A 16,718-nucleotide genomic window follows, 5' to 3' on the forward strand; every position below is an offset into this window, starting at 1 on the left:
CTCTGGTCATCCCTTGTATTAGATCCGCAGTCTCTGGTCATCTCCTGTAATAGATCTGCAGTGTCTGGTCATCTCCTGTAATAGATCCGCAGTCTCTGGTCATCTACAGCAGTAGATCCGCAGTCTCTGGTCATCTCCAGCAGTAGATCCGCAGTCTCTGGTCATCTCCTGTATTAGATCCGCAGTCTCTGGTCATCTCCTGTATTAGATTCGCAGTCTCTGGTCATCTCCTGTATTAGATTTGCAGTCTCTGGTCATCTCCTGTATTAGATTTGCAGTCTCTGGTCATCTCCTGTATTATATCCTCAGTCTTTGGTCATCTCCTTTCAATAGATCCGCAGTCTCTGGTCATCTCTTGTATTAGAATTGCAGTCTCTGGTCATCTCCTTTAATAGATCCGCAGTCTCTGGTCATCTCCTGTATTGGATTTGCAGTCTCTGGTCATCTCCTGTATTAGATCCGCAGTCTTTGGTCATCTCTTGTATTAGATTTGCAGTCTCTGGTCATCTCCTGTATTATATCCTCAGTCTTTGGTCATCTCCTTTCAATAGATCCGCAGTCTCTGGTCATCTCTTGTATTAGAATTGCAGTCTCTGGTCATCTCCTTTAATAGATCCGCAGTCTCTGGTCATCTCCTGTATTGGATTTGCAGTCTCTGGTCATCTCCTGTATTAGATCCGCAGTCTTTGGTCATCTCTTGTATTAGATTTGCAGTCTCTGGTCATCTCCTTTCAATAGATCCGCAGTCTCTGGTCATCTCTTGTATTAGAATTGCAGTCTCTGGTCATCTCCTTTTAATAGATCCGCAGTCTCTGGTCATCTCTTGTATTATATTTGCAGTCTCTGGTCATCTCTTGTATTACATCCGCAGTCTCTGGTCATCTCCTGTATTACATCCGTAGTCTCTGGTCATCTCCTGTATTACATCCGCAGCCTCTGGTCATCTCCTGTATTAGATCCGCAGTCTCTGGTCATCTCCTGCAGTAGATCCGCAGTCTCTGGTCATCTCCTGCAGTAGATCCGCAGTCTCTGGTCATCTCCTGCAGTAGATCCGAAGTCTCTGGCCATCTCCTGCAGTAGATCCGCAGTCTCTGGTCATCTCCTGCAGTAGATCCACAGTCTCTGGTCATCTCCTGCAGTAGATCCGCAGTCTCTGGTCATCTCCTGCAGTAGATCCGCAGTCTCTGGTCATCTCCTGCAGTAGATCCGTAGTCTCTGGTCATCCTCTGTATTAGATCCGCAGTCTCTGGTCATCTCCTGTATTAGATTTGCAGTCTCTGGTCATCTCCTGTATTAGATCCGCAGTCTCTGGTCATCTCCTGTATTAGATCCGCAGTCTTTGGTCATCTCTTGTATTAGATCCGCAGTCTTTGGTCATCTCTTGTCTTAGATTTGCAGTCTCTGGTCATCTCCTCCTTTCAATAGATCCGCAGTCTCTGGTCATCTCCTTTAGTAGATCCGCAGTCTCTGGTCATCTCCTGTATTAGATCCGCAGTCTCTGGTCATCTCCTGTATTAGATCCGCAGTCTCTGGTCATCTCCTGTATTAGATCCGCAGTCTCTGGTCATCTCCTGTATTAGATCCGCAGTCTCTGGTCATCTCCTGTATTAGATCCGCAGTCTCTGGTCATCTCCTGTATTAGATCCGCAGTCTCTGGTCATCTCCTGTATTAGATCCGCAGTCTCTGGTCATCTCCTGTATTAGATCCGCAGTCTCTGGTCATCTCCTCTATTAGATCCGCAGTCTCTGGTCATCTCCTCTATTAGATCCGCAGTCTCTGGTCATCTCCTCTATTAGATCCGCAGTCTCTGGTCATCTCCGGTATTAGATCCGCAGTCTCTGGTCATCTCCGGTATTAGATCCGCAGTCTCTGGTCATCTCCTGTATTAGATCCACAGTCTCTGGTCATCTCCTGTATTAGATCCACAGTCTCTGGTCATCTCCTGTATTAGATCCACAGTCTCTGGTCATCCCCTGTATTAGATCCACAGTCTCTGGTCATCCCTTGTATTAGATCCGCAGTCTCTGGTCATCTCCTGTAATAGATCTGCAGTGTCTGGTCATCTCCTGTAATAGATCCGCAGTCTCTGGTCATCTACAGCAGTAGATCCGCAGTCTCTGGTCATCTCCAGCAGTAGATCCGCAGTCTCTGGTCATCTCCTGTATTAGATCCGCAGTCTCTGGTCATCTCCTGTATTAGATTCGCAGTCTCTGGTCATCTCCTGTATTAGATTTGCAGTCTCTGGTCATCTCCTGTATTAGATTTGCAGTCTCTGGTCATCTCCTGTATTATATCCTCAGTCTTTGGTCATCTCCTTTCAATAGATCCGCAGTCTCTGGTCATCTCTTGTATTAGAATTGCAGTCTCTGGTCATCTCCTTTAATAGATCCGCAGTCTCTGGTCATCTCCTGTATTGGATTTGCAGTCTCTGGTCATCTCCTGTATTAGATCCGCAGTCTTTGGTCATCTCTTGTATTAGATTTGCAGTCTCTGGTCATCTCCTTTCAATAGATCCGCAGTCTCTGGTCATCTCTTGTATTAGAATTGCAGTCTCTGGTCATCTCCTTTTAATAGATCCGCAGTCTCTGGTCATCTCTTGTATTATATTTGCAGTCTCTGGTCATCTCTTGTATTACATCCGCAGTCTCTGGTCATCTCCTGTATTACATCCGTAGTCTCTGGTCATCTCCTGTATTACATCCGCAGTCTCTGGTGATCTCCTGTATTACATCCGCAGCCTCTGGTCATCTCCTGTATTAGATCCGCAGTCTCTGGTCATCTCCTTTAATAGATCCGCAGTCTCTGGTCATCTCCTGTATTAGATCCGCAGTCTCTGGTCATCTCCTGCAGTAGATCCACAGTCTCTGGTCATCTCCTGCAGTAGATCCGCAGTCTCTGGTCATCTCCTGCAGTAGATCCGAGTCTCTGGTCATCTCCTGCAGTAGATCCGCAGTCTCTGGTCATCTCCTGCAGTAGATCCACAGTCTCTGGTCATCTCCTGCAGTAGATCCGCAGTCTCTGGTCATCTCCTGCAGTAGATCCGCAGTCTCTGGTCATCTCCTGCAGTAGATCCGTAGTCACTGGTCATCCTCTGTATTAGATCCGCAGTCTCTGGTCATCTCCTGTATTAGATTTGCAGTCTCTGGTCATCTCCTGTATTAGATCCGCAGTCTCTGGTCATCTCCTGTATTAGATCCGCAGTCTTTGGTCATCTCTTGTATTAGATCCGCAGTCTTTGGTCATCTCTTGTCTTAGATTTGCAGTCTCTGGTCATCTCCTCCTTTCAATAGATCCGCAGTCTCTGGTCATCTCCTTTAGTAGATCCGCAGTCTCTGGTCATCTCCTGTATTAGATCCGCAGTCTCTGGTCATCTCCTGCAGTAGATCCGCAGTCTCTGGTCATCTCTTGTATTATATTTGCAGTCTCTGGTCATCTCTTGTATTAGATCCGCAGTCTTTGGTCATCTCCTGTATTAGATCCGCAGTCTCTGGTCATCTCCTGTATTAGATCCGCAGTCTCTGATCATCTCCTGTATTAGATCCGCAGTCTCTGGTCATCTCCTCTATTAGATCCGCAGTCTCTGGTCATCTCCTGTATTAGATCCACAGTCTCTGGTCATCTCCTGTATTAGATCCGCAGTCTCTGGTCATCTCCTGTAATAGACCCGCAGTCTCTGGTCATCTCCTGTAATAGACCCGCAGTCTCTGGTCATCTCCTGTAATAGACCCGCAGTCTCTGGTCATCTCCTGTAATAGACCCGCAGTCTCTGGTCATCTCCTGTAATAGACCCGCAGTCTCTGGTCATCTCCTGTAATAGACCCGCAGTCTCTGGTCATCTCCTGTAATAGACCCGCAGTCTCTGGTCATCTCCTGTAATAGAACCGCAGTCTCTGGTCATCTCCTGTATTAGACCCGCAGTCTCTGGTCATCTCCTGTATTAGACCCGCAGTCTCTGGTCATCTCCTGTAATAGACCCGCAGTCTCTGGTCATCTCCTGTAATTGACCCGCAGTCTCTGGTCATCTCCTGTAATTGACCCGCAGTCTCTGGTCATCTCCTGTAATAGACCCGCAGTCTCTGGTCATCTCCTGTAATAGACCCGCAGTCTCTGGTCATCTCCTGTAATAGACCCGAGGTCTCTGGTCATCTCCTGTAATAGACCCGCAGTCTCTGGTCATCTCCTGTAATAGACCCGCAGTCTCTGGTCATCTCCTGTAATAGACCCGCAGTCTCTGGTCATCTCCTGTAATAGACCCGCAGTCTCTGGTCATCTCCTGTAATAGACCTGCAGTCTAAGGTCATCTGCTGTAATAGATCCGCAGTCTCTACTCATCTCGTTTATTAGATTGGCAGTCTGTGGTCATGTCCTGTATTAGATCCGCAGTCTCCTGTCCTCTCCTGTCGTACGTTTCTCAGTGAGCAGTAATGATGTGCAGTATCTTCTAGCAATGAATAAGGAAGCAGAAATTATGTGTTGTAACCTCTAAGAACCAGTCAGTGATCAGTAATAATATGCTGCATCCTCTGGCAACCAATTGCAATTGCTGCCTGATCTTCTGCAGCAAACTGAATTTGAGTCTTACTGCTATATGTTAAATGTCTTAGCCCCACGGTCGGACATTCCAACAACCAAATCCGTTGGATTTTTTCCGACGGATTTTGTCCGAAACTGTTGCATACACACGGTCGGACAAAGTTTTCGGAAAATCCGATCGCTCAGAACGTGATGACGTTATTTCGCTACGACGGGACTATGTTCACGCTAGTTGCCAATAGCTTTGGTGTAGGAATTTGATCTGAGCATGCGTGGCACTTTGTCCGATCGGAATACTCTACACATAATCGGACAAAGTCCGATCGGATCATGTTGTCGAAAAATTTTACCGACAAGTTGGAAAACTTGGTCTGTTAGATACTCCAACAGAAACAGTCCGATGGAGACCACACACAGTCAGAATATCCGACAAAACGGTCCGATTGGATACATTCAGTCGGATTCTCCGACCGTGTGTACAAGGGCTAAGAGCAGTTGGGGGGCTCCAAGAAAATGTTTGCCGAAAGCCCGATCAACATTAAAGACAGCCCTGCCCTCTCCCACCGCCGCCTTCACCAGCCTCTCCTGTGTGATTGGGGAACCCAGTAAGGATGCAACTGGTGGCATCCAGCTCTAGGCACACAGTGAGGGAAACAGATGTTGTCCCTCTTACCGTGTGACATCAGAAACAAGAAGCAAGCATTTAGTCACTTCCTGTTCTGGCTCTTCGGTTACTTGGCCATTACTGATCAGACTGATTGGCTCCATTGGAGGCCAGAGGACAGATTTGGTGTCTAATAGACCCCGGATCTCTCCATAAACAGGAACTGTCACGGCCCATGCTATTACAAGGGATGTTGTTCATGCCTTCTAATAGCAATAAAGTTGATAAAAAAAAAAAAGGTTAAAAGGTGCAGCATTGAAAAAATGTAAAATTAAATAATTTAAAAATTCAAAAAAATAAAAATAAATTTACGTTCCCCCATGCTCATGTTTAAATGCATATGCATGTCCCGCATGCATATGTAAATGCCGATAGCAGAACACGTGTAAGGTATCGCCGCAAACATAGTGAGAGCAATCATTCTAGCACCAGACCTCCTGTGTAGCTCTAAACAGGTAACTTGTAAAGACTTTAAAAGCGTTGCCTATCGAGATTTTTAGGTACTGTCATTTGGCCCTGTTGCATGGGAGGACGCTATTTTAAAGTGTGACATGTTTGGCATCGATTTACTCAGCGTAACATCATCTTTTATAATTCACCAAACAGTTGGGAATTATATTGTGTCTTTGTGCATTAAATACAATTAAAGTGTATTTTTTCCAAAAAGTTTGCATTTGAAAAACTGCTGCACAAATATCGCAACACCCACTGTTTTATTATCTAGGGTCTCTGAAAAAAATATATAAGATCAGGTGGAAAGCAAAGTTGCATGGGTTCTCTCTTCGACCTCACCACAGAACATGATGACACTGCTTATTGGTAGCTGCCTATAAAAAGCCGGTGGTGGAGACAGAAAACAAAATCTGTTACGCGATGTGCATAGCCAGGTTCTGTTTTATACTTCTATAGTGAGTCTGGTGTGGGCATCCAGGGAGGGACTATGGCATGAGCAGGAACTTACTCTGCTTGAGTAATGCTCTGCTGCAGTGGGTCACCTCTCGTGGCGCTCAATAGAGATGCCAGCGTTCCGAGAGGGGCAGTAGGCTGCTAGGAGGAGGAAGAAAGATGTATCAGGTAGGATACGTAATGTGCTTAGAATACACTATGGGTGCTGCCAGATACTGTCTTTATTCTTCTTCTCTGGTGCTGTTCTGGTCTGCTGCCCTCCAATAAGCTGGCAGGGGGCTTGGTCCTCCTCTCACAGTAAGTTTGTGAGAATTATCTTTCCTGCCGACTGCCCAGAGTTGGTGACACTTTTTTTTTAAATTATGATTTTATATTTTACTTAGATGTCTACAAAAAAACAAAAAGGAGGAGCAGAAAAAAATCAGAGAGAAACACAAGAAGTCTTTGGAACTTGATGCTCAGAAATGTGCTAAAATTTCGGATATGTTCAGTCTTCATGCACAGAGTTCCAGTGATCCCATGGCAGGGCCCAGTAGAGAGGTAACAAACATAGAGCAAAAAACAATAGAAGGTGATTTAGTGGAATCTGTTGATGAAATATCAGAATTATCCACCGAAGAACATAGAGAATTAGGGCACACTGAATTACCAAGTAAACAAGTTATTATGGATGTTTCAGAGTGTCAAACTGAAGACATAGATATATCATTTAATTATTTTGCTTGTCCGAATAAAAATGAGCTTGCTGTCTTTTTCAAATATCATCCACGACAGGATATTCCAGATCCAGTGTTAAAAAAGGCTCAAAACATAAAGATGGAACAAGTCGCAAATGGCTCACCTACTGCAATGAAAAAAAATCAGTTTTGCTCCGTTTGTCTGGCTTTTTCAAAGTCACAGGAAACTAATTCTTTTATTGAAGGAATGACAGATAAACGTCATGTTCATCAAAGAATCGAAGAGCATGAGAAGAGTGTAATGCACAACTTGTGTGCCGAAGCCTTTTTTGTGAAATCCAGCAGTGCTGGAGTTGATGTTCTCGCCTTACAGACATTTGCTTATACAAAAGTAGATCAAGTGAGAACCAGGCGGCAAGTACTACAGCGGGTTGTAGATGTAATAAAAGTTATAGGAAAGCAAGGTTTGAGTTATAGGGGAGATAAAGATGAGGCTGCCTATAATTTATAGGACATAACGAAAGACCATGGACATTTTTTAGAGCTCATTCTTCTCGTCAGCAAGTATGGCATTTGTCTGAAAGATCATGTAAACAAATGTATTGAAAACAGCAAGAAACTGCAGTCTTCTGGAGGAAAAGGAAGAGGATCTTTGATGACCTTGCTCTCAAAAAGGACTGTGAACAAAGTAATACAAGCTATTCGGATGCTTATCCATGAAAAATATCTCAAAAGAAGTAAGGGAAGCTGGGATGTTTTCAATTCAGATTGATACAACTCAAGACATCACTTCAAAAGATCAATGCTCCATGACCAGGGTAGTCTAAAGGCCCCCACTATTACCTGTTGCGTTATCTCCTGTATTAGATCTGTAGTCTCTGGTCATCTCCTGTAATAGATCTGCAGTCTCTGGTCATCTCCTGTATTAAATCCGCAGTCTCTGGTCATCTCCTGTATTAGATCCGCAGTCTCTGGTCATCTCCTGTATTAGATCCGCAGTCTCTGGTCATCTCCTGTAATAGATTTGCAGTCTCTGGTCATGTCCTGTAATAGATTTGCAGTCTCTGGTCATCTCCTGTATTAAATCCGCAGTCTCTGGTCATCTCTTGTATTAGATCCGCAGTCTCTGGTCATCTCCTGTATTAAATCCGCAGTCTCTGGTCATCTCCTGTATTAGATCCGCAGTCTCTGGTCATCTCCTGTAATAGATCCGCAGTCTCTGGTCATCTCTTGTATTAGATCCGCAGTCTCTGGTCATCTCCTGTATTAAATCCGCAGTCTAGTCTCTGGTCATCTCCTGTATTAAATCCGCAGTCTCTGGTCATCTCCTGTATTAAATCCGCAGTCTCTTGTCATCTCCTGTAATAGATTTGCAGACTTTGGTCATCTCCTGTAATAGATTTGCAGTCTCTGGTCATCTCCTGTAATAGATCCACAGTCTCTGGTCATCTCCTGTAATAGATCCGCAGTCTCTGGTCATCTCCTGTAATAGATCTGCAGTCTCTGGTCATCTCCTGTATTAAATCCGCAGTCTCTGGTCATCTCCTGTATTAAATCCGCAGTCTCTGGTCATCTCATGTATTAGATCCGCATTCTCTGGTCATCTCCTGTATTAGATCCGCAGTCTCTGGTTATCTCCTGTATTAGATCTGTAGTCTCTGGTCATCTCCTGTAATAGATCTGCAGTCTCTGGTCATCTCCTGTATTAAATCCGCAGTCTCTGGTCATCTCCTGTATTAGATCCGCAGTCTCTGGTCATCTCCTGTATTAGATCCGCAGTCTCTGGTCATCTCCTGTAATAGATTTGCAGTCTCTGGTCATGTCCTGTAATAGATTTGCAGTCTCTGGTCATCTCCTGTAATAGATCCGCAGTCTCTGGTCATCTCCTGTATTAGATCCACAGTCTCTGGTCATCTCCTGTATTAAATCCGCAGTCTCTGGTCATCTCCTGTATTAGATCCGCAGTCTCTGGTCATCTCCTGTATTAGATCTGTAGTCTCTGGTCATCTCCTGTAATAGATCTGCAGTCTCTGGTCATCTCCTGTATTAGATCCCCAGTCTCTGGTCATCTCCTGTAATAAATCCGCAGTCTCTGGTCATCTCCTGTATTAGATCCGCAGTCACTGGTCATCTCCTGTAATAGATCCACAGTCTCTGGTCATCTCTTGTATTAGATCCGCAGTCTCTGGTCATCTCCTGTATTAGATCCGCAGTCTCTGGTCATCTCCTGTATTAGATCCGCAGTCTCTGGTCATCTCCTGTATTAGATCTGTAGTCTCTGGTCATCTCCTGTAATAGAACTGCAGTCTCTGGTCATCTCCTGTATTAAATCCACAGTCTCTGGTCATCTCCTGTATTAGATCCGCAGTCTCTGGTCATCTCCTGAATTAGATCCGCAGTATCTGGTCATCTCCTGTATTAGATCCGCAGTCTCTGGTCATCTCCTGTATTAAATCCGCAGTCTCTGGTCATCTCCTGTATTAGATCCGCAGTCTCTGGTCATCTCCTGTAATAGATCCGCAGTCTCTGGTCATCTCTTGTATTAGATCCGCAGTCTCTGGTCATCTCCTGTATTAAATCCGCAGTCTAGTCTCTGGTCATCTCCTGTATTAAATCCGCAGTCTCTGGTCATCTCCTGTATTAAATCCGCAGTCTCTGGTCATCTCATGTATTAGATCCGCATTCTCTGGTCATCTCCTGTATTAGATCCGCAGTCTCTGGTTATCTCCTGTATTAGATCTGTAGTCTCTGGTCATCTCCTGTAATAGATCTGCAGTCTCTGGTCATCTCCTGTATTAAATCCGCAGTCTCTGGTCATCTCCTGTATTAGATCCGCAGTCTCTGGTCATCTCCTGTATTAGATCCGCAGTCTCTGGTCATCTCCTGTAATAGATTTGCAGTCTCTGGTCATCTCCTGTAATAGATTTGCAGTCTCTGGTCATCTCCTGTAATAGATCCGCAGTCTCTGGTCATCTCCTGTATTAGATCCACAGTCTCTGGTCATCTCCTGTATTAAATCTGCAGTCTCTGGTCATCTCCTGTATTAGATCCACAGTCTCTGGTCATCTCCTGTATTAGATCTGTAGTCTCTGGTCATCTCCTGTAATAGATCTGCAGTCTCTGGTCATCTCCTGTATTAGATCCGCAGTCTCTGGTCATCTCCTGTATTAGATCCGCAGTCTCTGGTCATCTCCTGTATTAGATCCGCAGTCTCTGGTCATCTCCTGTATTAGATCCGCAGTCTCTGGTCATCTCCTGTAATAGATCCGCAGTCTCTGGTCATCTCTTGTATTAGATTTGCAGTCTCTGGTCAGCTCCTGTATTAAATCCGCAGTCTCTGGTCATCTCCTGTATTAGATCCGCAGTCTCTTGTCATCTCCTGTATTAAATCCGCAGTCTCTGGTCATCTCCTGTATTAAATCCGCAGTCTCTGGTCATCTCCTGTATTAGATCCGCAGTCTCTGGTCATCTTCTGTATTAGATCCGCAGTCTATGGTCATCTCCTGTAATAGATCCGCAGTCTATGGTCATCTTCTGTAATAGATCCGCAGTCTGTGGTCATCTCCTGTAATAGATCAGCAGTCTCTGGTCATCTCCTGTAATAGATCCGCAGTCTCTGGTCATCTCCTGTATTAGATCCACAGTCTCTGGTCATCTCCTGTATTAAATCTGCAGTCTCTGGTCATCTCCTGTATTAGATCCACAGTCTCTGGTCATCTCCTGTATTAGATCTGTAGTCTCTGGTCATCTCCTGTAATAGATCTGCAGTCTCTGGTCATCTCCTGTATTAGATCCGCAGTCTCTGGTCATCTCCTGTATTAGATCCGCAGTCTCTGGTCATCTCCTGTATTAGATCCGCAGTCCCTGGTCATCTCCTGTATTAGATCCGCAGTCTCTGGTCATCTCTTGTATTAGATTTGCAGTCTCTGGTCAGCTCCTGTATTAAATCCGCAGTCTCTGGTCATCTCCTGTATTAGATCCGCAGTCTCTTGTCATCTCCTGTATTAAATCCGCAGTCTCTGGTCATCTCCTGTATTAAATCCGCAGTCTCTGGTCATCTCCTGTATTAGAGCCGCAGTCTCTGGTCATCTTCTGTATTAGATCCGCAGTCTCTGGTCATCTCCTGTAATAGATCCGCAGTCTCTGGTCATCTTCTGTAATAGATCCGCAGTCTGTGGTCATCTCCTGTAATAGATCAGCAGTCTCTGGTCATCTCTTGTATTAGATTTGCAGTCTCTGGTCATCTCCTCTAATAGATTTGCAGTCTCTGGTCATCTCCTGTATTAGATCCGCAGTCTCTGGTCCTCTCCTGTCGTACGTTTCTCAGCAGTAATGATGTGCAGTATCCTCTAGCAATGAATGAGGAAGCAGAAATTATGTGTTGTAACCTCTAACAACCAGTCAGTGATCAGTAATAATATGCTGCATCCTCTGGCAACCAATTGCAATTGCTGCCTGATCTTCTGCAGCAAACTGATTTTGAGTCTTACTGCTATATGTTAAATTTCTTAGCCCTTCTACACACGGTCGGACATTCCAACAACCAAATCCGTCAGATTTTTTCCGAAACTGTTGCATACACACGGTCGGACAAAGTTTTGAAAAATCCGATCGTTCAGAACGTGATGACATTATTTCGTTACGACGGGACTACGTTCAGGCTAGTAGCCAATAGCTTTGGTGTAGGAATTTTATCTGAGCATGCGTGGCACTTTGTCCGATCGGAATTCTCTACACATAATCGGACAAAGTCCAATCGGATCATGTTGTCGGAAAATGTTACCGACAAGTTGGAAAATTTGGTCCGTCAGATACTCCGACAGAAACAGTCTGATGGAGACCACACACAGTCGGATTATCTGACAAAACGGTCCGATTGGACACATTCAGTCGGATTCTCCGACCGTGTGTACAAGGGCTAAGAGCGGTTGGGGGGCCCCAAGAAAATGTTTGCCCAAAGGCCGATCAACATTAAAGACAGCCCTGCCCCCTCCCACTGCCGCCTTCTCCAGGCTCTCCTGTGTGATTGGGGAACCCAGTAAGGATGCAACTGGTGGCATCCAGCTCTAGGCACACAGTGAGAGAAACAGATGTTGTTACTCTCACCGTGTGACATCAGAAACAAGAAGCAAGCATTTAGTCACTTCCTGTTCTGGCTCTTCGGTTACTTAGCCATTACCGATCAGACTGATTGGCTCCATTGGAGGCCAGAGGAGAGATTTGGTGTCTAATAGACCCCAGATCTCTCCATAAACAGGAACTGTCACGGCCCATGCTATTACAAGGGATGTTGTTCATGCCTTCTAATAGCAAAAAAAGTTTAAAAGGTGCAGCGTTGAAAAAATGTAAAATGAAATAATTTAAAAATTAAAAAAAATTAAAACAAATTTAAGTTCCCCCATGCTCATGTTTAAATGCATATGCATGTCCCGCATGCATATGTAAAGGCCGATAGCAGAACACGTGTAAGGTATCGCCGCAAACATAGTGAGAGCAATCATTCTAGCACCAGACCTCCTGTGTAGCTCTAAACAGGTAACTTGTAAAGACTTTAAAAGAATTGCCTATCGAGATTTTTAGGTACTGTAATTTGGCCCTGTTGCATGGGTGGACGCTATTTTAAAGTGTGACATGTTTGGTATCGATTTACTCAGCGTAACATCATCTTTTATAATTCACCAAACAGTTGGGAATTATATTGTGTCTTTGTGCATTAAATACAATTAAAGTGTATTTTTTCCAAAAAGTTTTGAAAAACTGCTTCACAAATATCGCAACACCCACTATTTTATTATCTAGGGTTTCTGAAAAAAATATATAAGATCAGGTGGAAAGCAAAGTTGCATGGGTTCTCCCTTCGACCTCACCACAGAACATGATAACACTGCATAGTGGTAGCTGCCTATAAAAAGCCGGTGGTGGAAGACAGAAAACAGAATCTGTTACGCGATGTGCATAGCCAGGTTCTGTTTTATACTTCTATAGTGAGTCTGGTGTGGGCATCCAGGGAGGGACTATGGCATGAGCAGGAACTTACTCTGCTTGAGTAATGCTCTGCTGCAGTGGGTCACCTCTCGTGGCGCTCAATAGAGATGCCAGCATTCCGAGAGGGGCAGTAGGCTGCTTGCACAGGCAACCCTTTGGAGGAGGAAGAAAGATCCATCAGGTAGGATACGTAATGTGCTTAGAATACACTATGGGTGCTGCCGGATACTGTCTTTATTCTTCTTCTCTGGTGCTGTTCTGATCTGCTGCCTTCCAATAAGCTGGCAGGGGGCTTGGTCCTCCTCTCACAGTAAGTTTGTGAGAATTATCTTTCCTGCCGACTGCCCAGAGTTAGTGACACTTTTTTTTTGATTATGATTTTATATTTTACTTAGATGTCTACAAAAAACAAAAAGGAGGAGCAGAAAAAATCAGAGAGAAACACAAGAAGTCTTTGGAACTTGATGCTCAGAAATGTGCCAAAATTTCGGATATGTTCAGTCTTCATGCACAGAGTTCCAGTGATCCCATGGCAGGGCCCAGTAGAGAGGTAACAAACATAGAACAAAAAACAATAGAAGGTGATTTAGTGGAATCTGTTGATGAAACATCAGAATTATCCACTGAAGAACATAGAGAATTGGGGCACACTGAATTACCAAGTAAACAAGTTATTATGGATGTTTCAGAGTGTCAAACTGAAGACATAGATATATCATTTAATTATTTTGCTTGTCCAAATAAAAATGAGCTTGCTGTCTTTTTCAAATATCATCCACGACAGAATATTCCAGATCCAGTGTTAAAAAAGGCTGCAAAACGTAAATATGGAACAAGTCGCAAATGGCTCACCTACTGCAATGAAAAAAAATCTATGTTTTGCTCTGTTTGTCTGGCTTTTCAAAGTCACAGGAAACAAATTATTTTATTGAAGGAATGACAGATAAACGTCATGTTCATCAAAGAATCGAAGAGCATGAGAAGAGTGTAATGCACAACTTGTGTGCCGAAGCCTTTTTTGTGAATTCCAGCAGTGCTGGCTGGAGTTGATGATCTACTTTTGTATAAGCAAATGTCTGTAAGGCGAGAACAAGTGAGAACCAGGCGGCAAGTACTACAGCGGGTTGTAGATGTAATAAAAGTTATAGGAAAGCAAGGTTTGAGTTATAGGGGAGATAAAGATGAGGCTGCCTATAATTTAGAGGACATAACGAAAGACTATGGCAATTTTTTAGAGTAGAGCTCATTCTTCTCGTCAGCAAGTATGACATTTGTCTGAAAGATCATGTAAACAAATGTATTGAAAACAGCAAGAAACTGCAGTCTTCTGGAGGAAAAGGAAGAGGATCTTTGATAACCTTGCTCTCAAAAACGACTGTGAACAAAGTAATACAAGCTATTCGGATGCTTATCCAGGAAAATATCTCAAAAGAAGTAAGGGAAGCCGGGATGTTTTCAATTCAGATTGATACAACTCAAGACATCACTTCAAAAGATCAATGCTCCATAATTGTTCGCTATGTGACTGATTGTATCAATGAAAAGCTTCTTGCAGTTGTTGAATGTGAATCTTCAACAGGGCAAAACATTTTTAAGTTGCTAATGGAAGTCTTAAAATCATGCAAACTTAATATTACAAATTGCATTGGCAATTCAACGGATGGAGCAGCAAATATGCAAGGCCAATACAATGGTTTCTCTTCCTGGCTGTCAACTGAATCACCAGGGTAAATTCACATCTGGTGCTATGCACACATTCTGAATTTAGTACTTGCAGATACAACAAAGGTGATAGTTGAAAGTGCATCACTGTTCAGTTTGTTGAATGAAATTGATGTCTTTATCCGTGATTCTTATCAGCGCATGAATACCTGGGAACAAGTTAGCCAGGACCCTCACCATCGAAGAATTTCAGTAATTGGGGAAACGCGTTGGTGGTCAAAAGATGCTGCTCTAAGAAAAGTGTTTGGGGAATTTTCAAATCCTGATTCTGCGTTGTTTGTTAGTCTACTGTACACTTTGAACAGAATCGAAGACAGCGTCTCGTCAAAACCTGAGGTGCGTGTTAGAGCAAAATCTTATGCAGAATCCTTACTCAAGTATGAAACCATTCTTACAGCACAAATTTTTCGGAGAATATTTGAATTGACAACACCATTGTCCAAATATCTGCAAACAACTAGATGGATATCTCAAAAGCTATTCAAATGGTACAGGGAACTTATGAAAAACTTAAAACAATCACACGAGATTTTGATTCCATACAAATGACTGCTGAAGTTTGTTAAGTTGGCAAATGACAAGATTCAAAAAGAAGAAAGTTACCACCTAGAAGTACAGACCGCTTTGCCTAAAAAAAGAATAAGAAAAAGAAAGCGAATGGCTGATGAGACTGTTGACGATGTAGCAGTTTCTGATGCTGTTTCAGGTTATGAAATACGTGTGCACAATGTAATTTTGGATACGGTTACAGAGAGCATGAATCGCCGCTTTCTCTCCTGTGGGACCCTCTATGCCGACTTAGCTTGCTTGGAGCCAAACAGCTTTTCTGATATAAAAAAATCTGGACTTCAGCACCAGCAATGGAAGAACTCAGCAAACGATTATTTAGATTTGATGAGGGAGCAACATCAGAAAATTTGCGTTCCCAACTGGCAAATTTTGCAATGCAGTGGGACAGGCTGAAATCATCACCTCTTGAAGAATTTAGCATTGTAGAAGATGTATCTATGGAAAACCAGGAAAGCAAATTAACAGAATCAGAACTGATCAACAAATCTTGCATGGCATGTAAGAACTGTGCCATTTGCTGCTATAAGATTCTGCAGCGCTATAATTTGTTAACTGATGCCTATAATGTCATTGGTTTAGCCTACAAATTTTTGCTTACATTATCGTTTACTCAAGTTGCCTGTGAAAGAAGTTTCTCCACACTGAAGTTTATTAAAACCCGTCTAAGAAGTTCTGTATCTCAAGAGCATTTGAGCTCTTTGATGCTGATGGCAATTGAAAAGGATATACTAATGAACCTTGATTCTGATGATGTCATTGACAGAGTAGCAGAAACCAGTGAACTTCTACGAAACTTGCTGAATCCTTAGTGCAGTTATTTTGTTCTGTCATTTTGAATATAAAAAAATATATGCCAAAAAATGTAATATATTTTGCTATTTGTTATTGTATTGAATCGTTCATTAAAGATGTTTCACCTTATATATTGCATTCAGTCTATCATTTATTATCATATATTTACATAATTCCAAATGATTGACAAGATACAGTGACTGAAGCAGGCTTAATATAACTAAAATACATAGAGAAACCGTTTGCCATTATTTGTAATTTTATTTTTTTTAAATGGGCTGCTCAGCTTAGAATGCCCGGGCCTATTTTATGTCCCAGTCCGGGCCTGCCAAGGTGGATGCAGCATGTGACCAATGCTGTATCTGTCAACCGGCGCCTTGCACTGAGAATAGAGCGATCAAACATCGCCAAGGGGGATCTGTGAGAATCGAGCCAATCAGAGAGCTGCTGCGTGTAAGTCAGCCGCTCTCTGCTCTGCTCCTCCATGCTCACTTGGAGCACTAGGCTGCGGCAGGGAGTGGTTTGCTTAGAGGCTGAGATGGCTCGCAGTCCAAGCACCTGGCATATCCGGACTTCCAGAGTCGGGATGACACGGTGCCTGGACTGATCTGTGTGATGTCAGCAGAGAGCAGACTTCAGACCAGCTGAAAACGGGAGAAGCCCAGCCAAATGAGCTCATGCATGACTACAATACGAAATACAGACATGTAACTTTTACATTATAAACATTGTAAGTTTTTTTTTAAATTTAAAAAGTTACTTACCATTATTTTTTATCAGTAAGATCTGTTAGATGTAAGAATAAAAAAAAGTATTACTAGATCACAAAAAATTACAAATTAGGTTAAATGAGAAATAACTAAAATTA

The sequence above is a fragment of the Lithobates pipiens genome, unplaced genomic scaffold (assembly GCF_037356315.1).
Source record: "Lithobates pipiens isolate NorthernLeopardFrog02 unplaced genomic scaffold, aLitPip1_a1.2 Scaffold_22, whole genome shotgun sequence".
NCBI lineage: Eukaryota > Metazoa > Chordata > Amphibia > Anura > Ranidae > Lithobates > Lithobates pipiens.